Source organism: Varroa jacobsoni, unplaced genomic scaffold (assembly GCF_002532875.2).
Source record: "Varroa jacobsoni isolate VJ856 unplaced genomic scaffold, vjacob_1.0 scaffold_913, whole genome shotgun sequence".
Classification (NCBI taxonomy): domain Eukaryota; kingdom Metazoa; phylum Arthropoda; class Arachnida; order Mesostigmata; family Varroidae; genus Varroa; species Varroa jacobsoni.
Window position 1 is genome coordinate 102,750 of NW_019213815.1, and position 18,213 is coordinate 120,962.

The 18,213-nt window shown below is 40.8% G+C and overlaps 2 long non-coding RNA genes across 2 annotated transcripts; one reads left to right on the forward strand and one right to left on the reverse strand.

Annotated features, from left to right (window-relative positions):
• Window positions 1-4,981: 4,981 nt before the first annotated feature.
• On the reverse strand, window positions 4,982-14,253 carry LOC111264907 (uncharacterized). The gene is made up of 4 exons (XR_002683150.2): window positions 12,239-14,253; window positions 11,835-11,987; window positions 8,628-10,935; window positions 4,982-8,195 (listed from the first exon to the last, which is right to left on the reverse strand). It is a non-coding gene; the product is annotated as an uncharacterized LOC111264907 (long non-coding RNA).
• LOC147752886 (uncharacterized) lies at window positions 12,817-15,799 on the forward strand. Its single transcript, XR_015312864.1, has 2 exons — window positions 12,817-12,888; window positions 14,928-15,799. It is a non-coding gene; the product is annotated as an uncharacterized LOC147752886 (long non-coding RNA).
• Window positions 15,800-18,213: the final 2,414 nt, after the last annotated feature.

Consider the following 18,213-nt stretch of genomic DNA (forward strand, 5'->3'; position numbering starts at 1 on the left):
CGAAGCCGATTTCAGCTATATTTCTGTGATTATTTTTTTTCTATAGTAAAGATATTGGGTCATAAAAGCACCTAGCTAAATAAATGTTTTAAATTTTACGTCTTGTACCAGCGTTTGTGTAGCATTGTCTCAGACGGCTGGCCCACAACAAGAAACGAAAAGCGTCAGCTTCGTGTCGACACTAGATCACCTCACTTGTCGCTAACGTTAGTAGGCAAACACGTTACCACTGCCACCACCATCACGGGGACAAAAAAAATCGCATTGCATCAACTTAGTTAATTTTGGATGGCAATCGATTGCGGGAGGAATCGTCAACTTCAATTTAATAACAGGCAATGAATAGCTAAGATCGTCTTTAAAATATTGCGCGTTCAACATACTCAATGTTAGCTATTTAAATATACTCAATTTAAGTTACACAACCTGGACCCAACAGAAAATTTCTAAAAAGAGAAATTTCCTGGGCGATCGTCCATTTGCCGTTGCATTGATTCGGTCTTCTTTCAAATTTCGCGGTTCTATTGGTAAACGCGGAAGCGGCGATGCATTACGAACCAGTCAATGTGAAATATAACTTCGGTCATTGAAACAAATATACTATTGGAAAGTACACGTATTCTAGTAAGTGTCGTAGCAATGGTTAGCGTTGATATCTATTACGTAAACTGGGACTGAGCCATATAAGGGCCTTCTTTGTTGATAAAGGAAGGCATTGCTGTTAACCTACGCTATCCAATCGGCCAAAGTCTTAAATGAATCATGATAAACGAGAAAACATGTTGTTTAAATTGGACGACCATGGTAGAGCATGTGGGGTTGTGCTGGCCAATCCTTCCATAGTTACCTCACGTTTTCAGATAAGCAATATATAATGTCCAGTACGGCAAACGTGAACTGTCGCAGAATGACTTTTTCTTTACCGATTTGCTCAATATCGTTAGCTTCACGTATCTATTGTTGGCTGTTTTGCGATCTGCTACATGTAGCGGAAGTCCGGAGCTGGGAAAGACGCTGAGCATCTCGAACTCGTTTACCCTGTTACCTTGCACTTAACGGCAGACTAAATAAGGCCGGTGCGTTGCTCCGGACCGGATCAAAGAGAGCGTCCATAATAAAATCTAACCGCTGACGAAGTCGGCCGGCAATAAAATGAAAAAATGTGACAGCCCGAAAATTGCACTTGCGCAAAGATATGTAAATAGATAATAATCATGACATTTCAGCCAGGCCAAAATGACGTCAGAAATGACAGGCGATGGAAAAATTTTTAAGTGACATTTGTGAAATTAATCGCCAAACGAAAGGTACAAGCGTCTTCACTTCGAGCACCCGTGCAAGGCGCTTTTCCGAAGCTGTTCGCTGAACGCAAGTTATCGTAATAATAATTAAGGATAATGCTTTAGCTAAGTGGATGCTTTGTAACTTAGGGACACGTGGTGGTCTGGGTTCGAATCTGGACGTAGACGCATTTCGTTTCGTTTTGAGAGTCAATCGCCTGAAGCAACGCTTAGCGACTGAAGTGGTGTGTATAAAACACGAAGAACTAGCGGACGCTTCGTTACTATAATACTGTAATAGCGGAGTAAGGAAACAATAAAATCACCTAAATAATACGGAACGATTGTTGCTTATACAGTGGTCACAGTGCGGCTTGGCTATCGTAACTGACATAAATTAAACTTCGATTGTTAATTTACTAGCGGAAGAAGAAAGTAGCTGATGATAATTACTAGGTACGTATCTACCTTTCATGCTCTATTGCACATATATTTTTAGGCGTCCACTGGAATTTATAATGGTTGGTTTTAAATAATAAACTTATAGACGGATACTGAAATATGTCGGATACTTGGAAGCTTATATGTCTCGTCTTTTTTTCCCTTTTTTCTTGTTCATAATTGTTTCTACTTTAGTTAGTTGGTTAGACTGCTAGCGACGCTGTGGATGACTCACGGCTTGAACAGAGGGAATCGTTGCTACTGCATAATTGATTTTTTTTCATGTATCGGAGACCTTAAAAATATAAAAAGCTCTCTAAGTCGTCATACTCGCACCTTTTCTGTTTTAAATTCGATGAACCCAAATCGCTTAAACTGGTTTGTATCTTTCCTTCGGGACATATCCAAATCGAAATTGTAATCGATGCGATAAAGCAGTGTTCGATATTTTTCCTTCTACAATGTTTATCAGTTAAAATTAAACTGAGTAGTTATTGCATCATAAACTTGTGTTCTTGCCTCGTAAAATAAACCGCTTACGGTAGCTTAAGTGAGGCATAACGTGTCAGTTTTTGATGATTCTTCAATTCAGTTGTGATGAAACGCTCAAATCGAACGTTCGCTGTGTTTTGCAGTAGAAAATTAAATGCGGTTCTGTTGAGCTATCGGATACGGCGCCATGGTGGCCTTCACAATTATAACCACAGCCGACATCATCATCGACAACTGGGCTACATATCTTCAACTGCGCTCGTTGAATAGGTATAAATATTTGCCATCACACGTTTTGCAGTGTAACCGTTTTCAAGGAACAGTATTAGTAAACGATACCGTTAACGGTAGTTATTGCCGTATCGTTGCTGTTGTTGTCGGCGGCGTCGTGCCACTTGGCCCATTTACTGTAAAGATGCTAAAATAATTAGAAGAAAAACTAATTAAGGCGCATTTCGGACGCAAACCTTATCACGAGGTGTATAATCAGACCTAATCAACCTTTTGTCAGTAGCAAACAAAGAAAAATCACGACTAAATGGGAGAAAATCCTAAACGGACCAATTGGAATAGATCCTGTTGGCTCAAGTTTGATTCTTTGTCTCGCGGAGGGCCTGTTTTGTATTATAGCACCTAATTTATATCAAACATATAGAGTGGGCGTGAGAAGACCTTAATTCCGCCTCCTCATTGATGTACGTTCCACAGAGCCATCGTTTGCCAAATTTCGAATTTCGGCTTATACGGTATTCAATTTTTTTTTACAGCGAACACGTTTATGGCTAAGATGATCTAAATATTGTCGATCTGGAACCTGACTAATTCTAGTGAGCAATATTTCAAAGAAAGTTTAAATCAAAAATATATTTATTGACAACTGGTAGTTCCATGCTTACTGTCTCTCCGATGTAACCAGCAGAGACGCCTATAGGAAATCAAGAGTTGAAAATAATCTGTTTGTCAGCCTTTTCATAGGACGTCTTTATGTTCAGATGCAGCATGTAAGCAGAAGAACATCGCGCCATTGACTTTGCCATGATAAAGTTTGAGCAAAATGGCGACACATGAATCAGTAATTAGAGTAATTAGTAATATAATTGACACATTTAGGGTATAAAGATGCAGGAATAGAGCCTGAGATATATGAGACTGATGTATACATTGATAAGCTTTGCAAGTAAGGCATATATATCCAGTATATCTTATAAATAACAAATAGAGATTCGATTGTTGTCGATAACTGGTCAGAATGGATAAGTGATAAATCAGATCCTGAAGAAAAGCAAATATCTATACTTAGCCCAATGGGTATTCAAAAGTATATCTAAAGTGACACAAGAATGCTTACACAACTCAGTATTACCGTTATTATTATTATTATTTGTATGGACGCTTCATTTGGTTTCATGACGGACGCGTAAATTACGACACGGGTTTTCCGAAAAGGCTGCAACACGTCCGTAGATCATACATAGCTTTTCGGTAATGTTCAAATAGAATCCATCTATACTTCTCGTAGCAGAGGTGACGTCGTCCAAATAATACATTTGCCATGACAAATGGGAGAACACCCTATTTCCGGTAATGTATCATATTTATTAAAAATATATTTATTTATATCCAAATAAATAGTTTTCCCTATGTCGACTTAGATGTGCATCTACGGGGCGCAATGTTTGATAAATATATATACGTGAAGCGAGTCAGTATGTGGCCGCTAATCTTTTTCACGGTCTCAATAAATCGGTTGGAAATGTTGCGCGAACACTGAGCTCTTACGGCATCTTCTAGCGTTGCAAGTTGACTGCAGCACGAGCAATGATTCAGATTGGCAAATATGGATCTCATAATTGTTTTTTGCTAGATATCGATCTATGAGCTCATTTTGCATTGTTACCTTCTGTTGTTGCCTTAATTATTGGGCCATCCTATTCGCAAGTACTGGGTCCCATATCGTGGCGTGAACGTTTTCACCTCGCTGTGTCGCCATGTCCGCAATAACTCGATCGTCGACATTCTGCGGTAACTCTCAAAAATGCAATGTCAAACGGTAGTTCTATTATTAATTAGCTAGGTAGGTAGAACATTAGGTAGATAAGGACGACAGTTCCAGCTGAGATTTCTCAGTTACGAGTGCGCCGGCTACGATCTGATGACACTTGACGTTATCTGTGACCACCGCCCAGTCATTAACCTTTGCAGTAGCTTGTTCTCCTGAAGCAACGAGTTCGAGCAGACGCAATGCGCTGATTAGATGCTACCGACGTCCTTTGTTATCGATGCTGGTCGTGGTGATATATATATATATATATATACATATATCAGTAGGGCGATGGCGATGATGGGCACAAGCAAGACGACAGAGACCGATTACGTTACTTATTTACTATATAGTGCTATCATGAGTGGTTATTTTTTGAGTTCTCGTAGAGCGGTAGCGGCCACAGCAAAGCGATAGCCACGGTAACAGATCTATTGCATCGGTGCTATGGTAAAACAAGATGGACATAGGGACTGTGCGCTGCGAACAAGATCGCTGAACGCAAGTGCCAGTCAGTTTTCGAACCTCCAAGGCTATACAAGAAGTAATGACAATTATCTTTCGAACACTTTGCTAACAATCAGTAATTAAGTGAATGGGCTTTTTACATCCGATTTAGGTTGGCTTCTTCAAAGAGATCCAACTATCGTTAGGGGTATACTGAAAACCTGCTGAATTGAACTTTCGTATAAATCGTAAAAGACAAGCATGAAAAAAGGAGCAATAAAACGATATAAGACGATTCTTTATACTTTCGATCATATAATCAACGAATCCATGGGTTTTCGAACGAAGATTGCCCAGTTTTTCATCCCGTATCCTGGTGGACATCACGTAGATGTATCGAAACGTGGACTGGTTGAATTTTACTTTCGTTTCAGCTCAGCTCACTAACTATCACTATGTTTTAGGCCTGTTTCAATCCTTGTCGGAACATCTTAGTCGTTGCTGGGTTATCGACGATAATGTGTTGGTCTCGTTTCTTTTAGTTTATATTTGTGATGTTAGTATTATTTGAAGACGAATTGCTGAATGTGTTTAACGTCTACATTAACATATATTTAGCTCGTCGTGTTTGATTGGAGCAATCGATAAAATATACTACATCGTACAGCATTGCAAGCTCATTATCCGGCAAATGCCGCCATTAATAATATCATTATATTGATGCTTGATAGCTGCCTTTTCAACTGACAAACATGGAATCCTGCCGCATATATAATTGTTGATTTTTTGTGTTTTTTTTTCTGTCAGCTAGCCGATTCACTACGTTTCAAATTCATTCCATTGCTCTGTGTTAAATATCCTAGCTGATAACCTCGTTAGCTTCATTCAGTTACGTAGTCACTCCAATTTAGATATTCTACTATGGTGTTCTAATCTAATGTTTTAGTTGACCCATAGTCCCGTGTCAATTGTATCGTACTACTGTTGCAATTAAGAATTTGCTGCGCTACCGTTAACGAGTTACCTTTTATAGTTACTTCACTATCTCAAGATGGAACCGATGCTAGGCTTCACAGTTCCATGTAGATCTGAAGCTCTGAGAAGTCAAGCAGGCAACAATGAAAGACATCGACATTAATTTCGAACGTGCTTTTGCAAGCAACATGATAGTCGGCCCCATGACGGCAGAAAATGAAAAAAAAAACTTTGTAGAGAATAACTTTTACGCTTAAATTTGTTACAAATTCTCGATTACAGTTGAGATGACGACGCAAAAAAGATCAGTTTACCCTCATTTGTAATGTAGTCGATGGGAAACATTGCACAGAAGACTTTTTGACTACCCCATTTATTGACGGCTGCATGCCTCCTTTTACAGAAATTATAATAAATCGCTTGTATACAATGGTTTTTTACATATAAAGAAGTGCTCTGTATGTTATTGTTACCATCGGTGCTTACGATCATTGCTGTCTAAATCTGAATGGGCTTAATGCACTTAAGACAGGGGTAAAAAAACATTTTGCTTAGTCGTATGAATATGCTCGGGCTAAACGCGACTCGTTCCCTTTGTTAGTACCTCGATGACACGTAAGCCGCGTTACGTGTCATCGAGGTACTGTGGGCCACAGAAATTTAGCTAGCCAGATATTATGCAAACTCATGGAAACTGATACAGACTTAATTCTGAAATCTCGGGAACTCAGTGCCGCTTTACAGGTCAAGTTAGGTTGACCTTGACTCCGCCTCAGCAGAATTCGCCTGGTTACCTATGCAGGCACCGAGGATGCGAGCCGCCAGATCGTAGCCTAACTGGAAGGTATAGTAAAGCGCTTACTTTTGTCGTCGTTTTGCATATGCATCGTTGAAAGCGTTACACTTTTACTGAATATTCAAATTATTTCAAGTGCTCAAGCTGCCTGTGAGTGTTATATAATAGTTGCGAAGCTCGAAGTCGCAACACATATATATCCTAGATGTGCTGCCTACAAAGTTATGTTACTGATAAAAACTCCCCGATGTCTATTGCCCCTTTTTAACAAAGAGTATTTCTGTGTCAACATTTTGTTGGCTCAAGCCAAATCTTATTATCACAAATGTTTCATTTCATTGCTATTGCAATAAATAGAATAGAGGCAACCTGCAAAATCACGTACTTCATTCGCTATGAGATTTGCCAGCTTTTCGAAGCAGATCTATTTAAATATATCCTTTTATAGTCACCACTAATCGCATCATAAATACACGTATATAGTAACAACATGATATTACTCGAAGTAATAAATCAGATACGTAGACTAGAACATATGATATGTAGCAATGCAATACTATTGAGCACGGGGTGGAACGTTAGTCTAACGGTCGTAGTCATTATTAACAGTTGACACGAAGACCGCTTCACGTTTCCCTTTTTATATTCCCCTGGCAATGACCTCACACTGTAAATGTACCATACAAGGACATCGATCTGACAGGTATTGTCCCATCTATTCATGACCCATTTCGCTACTTCTTAGTAAACATTAGTTCGATCACACATATATTCCACAAAATAACTTTTAATGTTGGCCTGGTCCATGGGGTAATGCATCGACAACAACGCCAATAACGGCTCAGACCACTCAGCCATCGGTTGAATTAATCATTGCGCTTTCTCCACGGTTACGATTTCCTTCACATTAGAACTGCAGTTGCTGTTGATGATACAGCTCTTGGCAATGATCTTATACGCCTAATGATGGTGATGACGGCCGTGATGATGAATTTGTCAGTATGCGATGGCTAGCATGCGCGGTCATTCCTTCGGTGTCCGTCCGTGCATCTGCCATTTTGTCTCGCGCGTCGAAGGCTTTCTTCAAGCGGATAGGGCCACAAAGAAGAACGACGAAGATGGCTGCCGTGCGACTGTGGAACCGATGACACCGAAAGCGTCAGTTCGTTCACCGTGTTCTGCGTAAGTGAACAACGTGTGCATTGTATACAACTAGGTTGTGTATATGACCTGTGTCTGCCTGACTGGCACGATGGCACTATAATGACGGATGAAAAACTTCTTGTTGGACGAACGACTGCTCAGTTGGCAAGGCACCGGCAGCATCACTACGCACGTACACACACATCTGTATATTACTTTGTACCATACGCACAGTCGGTAACATGTAATAAGAGCAGCCTCAGTTCCATTTTGTAGATAGGAGTAGTTCGTGGATAAAAGAGGATGCACATGTCTGTGTGCCTGTGAATCGAAATAGCGTAAATAGCGAGGCTAATCATGGACGAGCCGTCACGAATTAGTTGGGAGGCGACTATACGATATCATCATCAACGGCAACAGCAGCTACGGTGACGACTGTCGTGATGATGATAACGTCTGACGTTATGGACGCTGTAGTCATGGCGATTATTACAACAGTAGTCCACACTTGCGTGACAGCGGCTGGCGTAGTCAAATGCCGCTCCCGACGCCGCAGGCTGTAGAGAAGGCCAGCAGACCCCTGAAGGAAGAGGAAGGTGGATATATAGAAGGCTAGGTGATGGCCAGTAAACGGCTAAACCGCCACGGATGTTGGACAGTCACCAATCAGCATAGCACAACGCAGCACATTTCCTCACAACTGGTAGGCGGGCAAGCTGCACTCACACGCGCTCAAAGACGCGCGCAAAGAATACAAACACACGCTCATTCATTCACTCACTGGCATAAGCAAAAGGGCGTACAGGATTCGCAGACGGACAAGACTACATGCAGACAGGCAGGCACAGACAAATACTTCAGTGCAGTACTGAACTGCTAGCACCATGTCAGTGAGAACGTCGTAATGGCCAGTGCACCGATCAGTTAGGTACCTGCAAGCGATGATCAGGACATTTCCATTTGATATTAGTAATAATATATATAACAATGTCGCTGTTGTTGTTGCCGTTACCGTTTTGTCATCGTTTCGTCTCGTGGCGTTCTCTTTTTTCGCCTGGGCGTTCCTCACTGCGATGAGCTTTGATCGTCGTGGATGTCGCTGGTGTTTTTCTTCTTGCCCTTAGAGCTTCTGAGCCACGAAGTTACTCCGACAAAGTAAACTGAAACTAACCGCTACTATGCCATTTCTAACGAATTATAGCTAAATGGCTCCTGGAAAAAGCACCGCGATTACAAAACAGCAATGTCATGTTCAACTAGAGAGATAAAGCCGCTAGACTTCATTTATATTATTGATTCGTTACTGCCAGGCGTTACAGTGCGCTATTTTATCTAGAATAGAAGACACTCCAAAATCGTAGCCCAATTCACGATACATATTCTATTTTTTACGTATGTAAGAGTCGATATCGTTTTGTGTCATCATCTATAATGTTGAAGAAACCAGTAGCACAATTATGGTATTTTCGCAAATTAGAGGAGCACTTGTAGCAGGAGCTTTGTTACGCATAATCACGTTTTTACTGCTGCCCTCAGCATGATACGCGATTCATTTCACGTATCGCTCATGCGTCATTTAGACAAGTTCCAGAGTTATTACTGATCTTACCATTTTGAATATAAAAGTCGTTTGACTTTTTTTTTATCTACTATACATAATAGGCATATTCTAGTGCATATAAACTACAAGCTTTATCTCTATATAAAGTAGGTTCTCCGGACAATGTGCTAGTAATTACAATATTATTATATTAATTACCGTGCCAAAACAATATGAGCTCTACGTTGATTGAAAGTAAGAATTTACTTCCGAAGCCTTGTTTGCTATTGCTAATAGGAATCAATGGAACAAGTAATCCACGCTATGTGATAAGGCCAAGTAGAGGTAATTTATAAACGTTCACAAAAGTTGCCACCCACTTTTCCAGAGAGAAAGTATTGAGAAAAAGGCTTTAACTTTAAGCACTTCTTTTGCTAGTTCCCTGTCAAACATCGATCTCCCATGTTAAATAGCTCTGGCTGCAGCCGTTCCCAAGCATAGTTGTGTACTGCAATAAACATGTGCTGATCGCGCGCATGTCTAGATAAGTATAGATAAATATCCATGGATGATTATCATTGCTAAAGAAAGTCGCTTGCCTGCTCATTTGTTGACATTACGCAAAACGATTGCATGGAATCTTTTGTAATGCAGTGATTTGCTTCAAATTTCTAATTATTATAGAATGTAATAATGCTATTTGAATACGCCTTTATTTCTATCCAAAAAGTGTTATTAAAATTATACGGCACAACGTGGAGCATGCTCGCTGGTAGTTAACAGAGACATTATTATTTATCTTGATAGCCGGGCCACTCTTCCAAAGCAACAACGTTATTATTGCATTTCGAACGATCAACCTCAAAAACACTTACGTTGAGGCCATTGGGTAGATCGCGATAATTTCATAGTTAGAATGGCTAGCTTAGTTATACATTATAGTACCGATAGCCTGACGAAGCCGGTCTGTGATCCTGAGTGAGATGAATACTGAAGGAACGCCACGTCCTGCATCGCCCTACATATTAACGTATTTCAGATACAGCCAAAGGCTTCTATGGTTTTTTTTTTAGATAAGAGCGCCATATTCCTGTGTAATACATTAAAAGTGATTTTAAGATATAACGAAGAAATTAGCTTGACGATAGAGCAGCAGAACAGATCGAATTTACCCGCGCTGCCACGTCAACAATGTGCGAATCGAAAAAGCAGACGACCGATAGAAACTCCTAAATCCCAAATAGGCTAAGCTCTGGAAATAGTGTCATTATTAAGAGGTTAAACTAAATCATGATTACTGGAAGAAGCAAGCAGATATTTCGGTGCTGAAAATTATAGTTGGCTGTGTTCACGTAATGTCACACAATCCGCATGAATCAATTAATCCGTGCAGACCCGATAAAGAGTTGAAAAAGTTACTGTCGGTTAAAAATCTTGCCCACTGGCCCGAAGAGGACTAATATTTGCAATGCAATGTATTCGCTTATTGGCATATCAGAAAGCTCCTGCGAGCTTCGAAAAAAAAGGGTATAGCTATCCATGAGTTAACTTCGATTAACAATATGATCTGTGATGTTTTGTTGCTTTATACGGCCTCATAAATAGAAAACTAGAGAGAAAATAACACATATATAATATATATATATATATATGTTCATTCATTATATGATTGATCTGGTATAATAAAGGATAACTACAAGCGGTGTTAATTTGTGTGACGCTTCGCCGATGGCTGGTCGACTGACGATTTCGACCGCATAGCGGCTGATGTGCTGTGTCTCTGCAAAGATAATGACGGAATAAATGGTTGAGCAGAGGAAATCGATGCGATCGCTTAGATTACGTTTTACCGCGTACGTGTCCTGACTCACTCGAATTTCTAGCTGCATAATGTGTTCACGGTCACCAAAGGATACAGGGACAGAGTCAATAAACGCATTAAACGAACGTAGAAAAACTTGATAACGTCTTTTTCCTTAGAAGCTTTGGCAATCACAGCAATCCTGGATGGATATACCATAATAATGCATCTGACTTATCTTAAATTATGCGAATTGTGCGGCAAATGAAACGTCTGGATAAACAGCACGCTACGTAGAAGGTATGATTCTGCGGATTATTTAAACTAACTCTAAGGCGGCCTTTAACTAGTTTGGAGTCGCCGGGGTAGAACAAATTGCGACAGCAACGGAAAATTTAGAACATGTTATTATTAGGAAATTCTGGACCTGCGAATCAATAGTTAACAGTTGTATAATATATATTACATTTCCACAAAAGCTCTTCATGTATAACATGCTTACTCAAGGCTATGCGCGTTTCGGCGAGGCTGCCGTATTCTCCTGAGATATAAACTTATGCCAAGCACTTAAATGTAAACCTTCTAATCTTTTCTTTCCAAGGCAAGAAGATTTTCTAGCGTAAATGAGGAGCGGAAATAGAAATAGTTTTTTGCGGATAATTTTATTCGAGTTGCATATGTGGGGACTTTTTTTAAAAAAGAGGTACTTTATCTGTAAACGAATATTTTTTCAACGATATCACGAGCCTTGTTAGATATTGCCTGTATCATCATTCATGGGATATTTATTCTCATTTAACATTAGTGGTCAACATTTATGTAAAATATTACGAAATAAGCAACGATTAAAAACACTTTTTGTGCAAATCTAAACTTGCCATTTTCCAGCGCCGCAGACCGTTTAATTAGCCCTCCAAAAACGTGTGATACAGGGCTTTATGCATGGGTGACACGAGCCTTTTTGTGTAACAATAGTAGTAGCTATCCTTTTGACGCAATTGCCGTAGCGTCGCTACCACCAAATGGAAAACCTGTTCAAAAAAGAAAAAGCTTTATAGTGCTAGTGACATAATCTTAAGAGTCATGGCATAATGCCAGCCGTGTCGATCGTGTTATTATTGCTGTTATTAATAAACGTACAAAGCTAGCACAACATTTGCCGAATTCGAACTATTGCTTGCTTCCTTTCATTCTTTAGAATGGATGACTAGAACGAATAACCTTCCGATGAAACAAATTCACCACTAGTATCCCTCAGATAGGGCCTATGACTGATCCTCACATCCTTTGTCGGTGTTGCCACCGTCAACGCAGAAACCGCCAAAGCCACCATCACGACCGGCTCCGCAAGAAGCGCACACTCCCTCGGCAGTCACTCACTCAGTAATTGTACTACTGTGACCCAGTAATTACTGTACAGTTTACGATATAGCCCTAACACAAGCATCAAGTCGGTTGCGTGCTAGCGATTACGGTAGCGTTGAAGAGCACAAGCAAAGCCAGATTAGCAAAGTGTCTCCCGTAACTCCTGCCAACAAGGTCCCCGTGGCAATATAATGATTTCGACCAGCGCCTTTTGTGATGGAATTCTTGTTTGTTTCATTTCGCTGTGAGACAAATGTTTCTATCTAGTTTATACACATATATATATATATATATGTGTGGGGTTCAAGTCACCCCAAACAAGAGGCGCAATGCATTGTTCCATCCTAATATTGTTTGCCAGCTTTCTCTAGCAAGTGGTGCGACTCATCGGTGAAACCTGCCACTAAAACAATAACAGTAGTAGAAAGCAAAATGCCAATCGTGAAGACGACGTTCTTCGTCGCCCAGTTATTGCGAGCTGATACGCGGTGACGATGATGACACGCCGATCAAACAACTGTCTATTATACTGCTAAGTTTCCGTCCCGCCAGCTATTCATCAGTGTGGTGCGCGCACAAAACTGTTATCTATATATAAGAGTGTAGCCTAGCAGCTGTTAATTATGCGATACGATTGGCGTTTCTTCCGGTCAAATAGCTTTCAAGGCAGTGACGGGGCGGCGAAACACTTACTTGCGTTGCTTTCTGCTTACAGAGAGATTGTTTGCTTCTCTCTTTCTCTCTCTCGCTCGGTTTCTCTTTTGCTTTTCTTCTCAATATGTATCTTTATATAATTTATATGTGTGTAGCGATTTTGTAACGGGTTAGTAATATTGCTCTCGATCCTTGCCACGACAGCTCAACGATATATATGTATGTGTTTGTGTGAACGTGTTTGTATACCTGTCTTTCTCTGCGTGTGTAATCGACGACAGATGTCCGTGTACATTTAAATGATGAGACATTGTTATGTTTCGCCTTGATCGCTGCAGCGTCAAGCTCATAGTAGAGAATAATATTAGCGGTACACAGGAGAATGAGTATCAAATGATGATGTTGGCCGGCCCGACGGAAAATCTGTGCGATGGGGGATAAAATAGATAGACACAGTTGTTTTTGTGCATTGATCTACTGTGCTCTATCTGTTGATTTCTTTGTATGGAAAAGAGTACATCTTTTTCACTTTTCAGTCGGCGACACTTTTGTGGGTAGTTGGACAGCAGATGCAAACGACTTTTTGTCTTCCTGAAAGTATTGTGTACAAGCTTCATTCTATCTGGTGCTAGCATCGTCTACGATAACGTGATTTGAACTTGGCGAGCCATTTATTGATTTTTATGTAATTCATTATGGGAAAATCATCACAGAGTCGCAGCGAGATGACGGAAAGCACACTGTCTGTTATTGAATGCGATTGTTCTTCGCTGAGTTGCTATTAGTATACAGAAATCTAAACGTAACATACAGATACTTTGAAAGCATACACAATAGCGAAATTAAAATTGGATATACGTCGTGTCACGATGATGGAACAGCAGTACCTGAAGTACAGTAACACACATGTACAGTGTAATAATGTATAGCGTAATGGTTAAGGCCGTATACCCACATACCTGCTGTAGCGTCTGTTGTTCAATAATACTGGTGAAACTTACACAATGGCTATTTTTTTGGATTAGGATAAATTGATAATCCTAGAGTCATCTATATTAGATGTCGCTCTTCTGAACGTTCTTGGAACACTGGTGTTTGTGCTATTACTATTATTTCTTTCGGTTTCTAAGACAACCTTAAGCAACGTCCGTTACTCCATAAAAAGGTTTCCTTGCTAAAACGCCTGAGCTTTTTTTTAATAAGCACATCGCATAAAATTATTGGGTTACCCTCATAAATTGCAAGGCCAGTTTTTGAAACAAGAATACTAGGAACGACATTTCGCTGCTTCTTGCGTGAGCAAGTTTTCAGATGCGCTACTGTTATCACAGAAAATTTAATGCCGAGATTTAGTTGATTTAGGCTCAAATGCAAATTTCTATGTCAACTGATAGTTTAATTAACAGTAAAGTTTGTTCTGCATTATAGCTAACGATTTCTTCTAGAAAGTAGTTAGGCTCTTTTTAAAAAAAATTGTTTACTGGCCTAATTTGGCTATACGTTACTTGAATATAAGGGCAGGAAGCAAACTGGTTCCTTAGGCAATCAGGATCTGTAAGTTGAGGAAAACTGTTAGAAAACCGTTCACCATAACTTATTCTATCAATCGTACGATATCTTCTCTCCTATCGCAGAGCAAGTACTGTGTGTTGTTTCCAAGTTACCTGCACCCTTCAAGATATCTGTACATGCGGCAATACGAAGAAAACGAACGAGTTTAGTGCCATCCAGCCTTTCAGTGTAACAACAACTTAATGGATAGTTATTGCATGTAGCTTTAAGCTTCTTCTATTCTTTCTATCCAGCTAAAGTCCGTACATTGATCACAGTTTAATCACTTCGAATACATACACATTTAGTGCATGTTAAAATTGCCCTGAAGTGAAGCAGTTATTAGGTATTTAGAGGTAACGAAGAATTGGCCATATGTAAATATATTCTCATCCCTTCAGGAGTATGTCGCTGCTCAACCAACTCCAAGACATTACGGACTAGAAATTCGTATGGACTCAATATCTTTTTTGTATACTTCCACACGTACTGCACATGAATATTCCCACGGATGTACCGATCGAGATAAATAGCGTGACATAGCTGCTCATCCTCCGGCTGCGATCCGCTGCGCGGTTCCACGACCCTACGTAATCTGTCCATATAATTCCGGAAATAGATGAGCGTTGCCGATCACGTATGTGGTGTTCAGTGTTGCTATTCATGTGCTTATTGTAGTTTGTATGTTTTTGTTGCTTTCGTCGTTGGCGTCCTTGTCATCGCCACCGAACAGGAGCAGGGGTGCGTTAAGACTTCTAGACACGCCAGGGCTATCACGGCGCAGGCCATAACCTGCTAATAGCGTCGTTCACGCCGAAGGCACCTCTTCAGCAGCCAACCACTAACGAGAGATGACTCTACAAAGCTACATACAATGTCATCATACATTTGCCTATCCACATACGCAGTCTGAAATCGGCATCGACAACGCCATCTCGACCATCAACGTCATCGTTATAATCATCTAAGACATATGCAAACGAACAACAAATCGATGTAATCATTACTCTGAAAGCAGCTGATGCTTCTGCGGCTATCGTTACGGATGCGGCGTTAGTCTAAATAATAACAGTGCCAATAAAATTAAAAGATTTGGTAGAAGAATAACGCTGAATGCTGGTAGGAATGCCGTAAAGGAAATGAATAATTCTCTTGACTTCGTTAAAGTTGTGAGACGAATGGCAGCTGATGCGCTAACTGCAATATATCCGTGAAAAAGAAATCGTCATTAGGGGGAGCGCATTAAACCATTAAAGCAGCATGATTCTTGCTACCACCCTTTTTTGTTTCTAGTGAAGAAGAACGTGATATTCAGGCGTCAGGCGTCAGGCGTGACCCCTAAACGAACAGCTGATATTGTATTTCCGCTTAGCAATGTTAATCTGTATTATTCTATTTTTGACTTGTCTGCTATGCCAATGCAGGCCAGCTTTTCTTAGCCTAAAAACTTGTGCCAGATGCATTCCACCACAGCATGCTACATCAGCACACATAAATGTACAAAGCAGGTCTAGGGGAGACAGCCTACCTATGGGGTTATTATAGCATTGATTTTTATATTTATGTCAAAACTCGCCGTGTTTAGTATAAAAAAAAAAAACTTTAAGAACCTGAATTCCCGTTCAATAACACGGCATCTATTAGCGGGATCCAGTTTATTTTTCAGGAATCGAACGTAAACGTTAACGATCTATGCGAAAAAGATTTCCGAAACCAATTTTCTAGGGTAGATCAGTACTTCATTCCGAGTGAACGATGCGTTCGTACTTTCTTCCAACTTCATTGGAGGATTTCTAGCTAAAAGGGTCGTACAGTAGAAGGGCATGTACTAGTCTCGTAAAGGATGTGAATGGCGAAGCAAATATGGAAAATTTGTTTACCAAAGAAATAAGTTGAAGTAAATCAAATTAGTAAACATTTCCACACGTGATTTGTTTCAGGCTTCGAAACGCTACCGACCGCAGCTACAGCAAATGTTGGCGCGGAAATGACCGCAGCCATATATAAGTAAAAAGGGAAAACCAAATTAGATGCGTATCTTCAACGAGTAAAATATGAGGCCAGCTTCTGATTAGAATGAAAGGATCGACCGAGCACATTGGCGATAACCAGACACCGCCCTAGTCTTGTATATCGTTTAAAGGTTCCGTCTCTCTCTCTCCCTCCCTTCCTCCCCTTCTTGCTCCTGCTTTTTCAATTGCTCTTACTTCGTTTCCCTTTTTATTGGTTCAATACGCTGCTGGTTCGTGGGGCGTTTTTATCGACACAACTTCAGTCATTATTGTACTTTTATTACGATCGGATATTTATGGACGCTGGGTGATTACTGTTGTTTTTATTACTACACGACAGATCTACGATGTGGTATGGATGATACTTTCGTTCACTTCTCGTGCTTGACCCATCTATGATTATATCTCAGTTGTTTTAGATAGATACCAAAGTATAGTTAAATCCATATAGCTTATTTATATATTTATAACAGGGGAGTAAGCGAAGGTTGAGTGATTTGCTAGCGGCTTGCCTAGTTAATGACTGACTTGCCGAGGCAATAACCGTCGTCGTTGCTACTAATGCCGCTGCCCTGTAGAGCACAGACGCAGCAGAAACTCCGGATGGACGGACGCATCGCTGCGGTTAACATCGTCCCTTCCTTCCGGCGGCAATGGCAGGCATAAGCCCAAGCTACTAGACAAACACAGGGAATCGCTTAACACCCTCAACTTGAAGTCGTCTTTGCCCCATTGGCAGTTATGGCTCGGCGAAACTGCCGACGGTTAGATGGCAGCGACGCTACTCTGCCATCAGCGAATGAATCTACCTACCCAAGACATATCGGATGAATGCTAGACGAAAATGGACAAAAGGGGATGACCGCTACTGACGAGCTCTCACTGACCGGCCACTAAGCCAAAAAAGCGGACAAGACACAAATGCTAAACGTCCACGTCGCTCGAGCCAGTAGCAATAAAGATGAGCCGGCACGCGATAATAGCTACAACGAGGACTTCATAAGGACGCAGACATGAGGAAGATCGACAAATTTGATCGCCACTTTGTAGTCGCATTAGCTTGATCTCTGCAATCGATGACTGGACGAGACCGATGCTGATCACTGAACCCTCTTTTGTTGCGTTTGTCGCATGCGCCACCGCCATTGATGCGGTCTCTGTTATAACCACTGTAGAAGATATCATAACCGGCAGACCAATTCGGTAATCGTCGCGTCCTATCAGCTGACTGAACAACACGGCTTGCGCTCGTGGCCATTGTGGTACATTATAGTGCACCTGTTAAATAACAGGGACCTCCTGGCACCGTTGCCGTTAGACACATACGGCAAAGACAAACGCGTCTGAGAAAAATGGCTGTGTACATATACAGCGAAGAAAGAGCACCGTCATCATCATCTTCTGATGTTTTATGCCTATTCGAACAGAACGCGAAACACAAACTGCTGAGAGGTTGCGGGCGTAATATAACAAGCTACAGCCAAAGGCCTATAGAAGGAACTGCAATGATGGCTCGAACTTGTATTACCTCTGCCTACCCGCTCGTTACCCACTCCTTCCTAACGTATAATATAGCATTCAGCCGGTAGTTGCATCGCTGTTTGAGTAATATTAGCTACGAAAAAGAAAAAGGAATTTGGGAATTCGGTTCCGGTTGGGCCCCATAATATGGGAA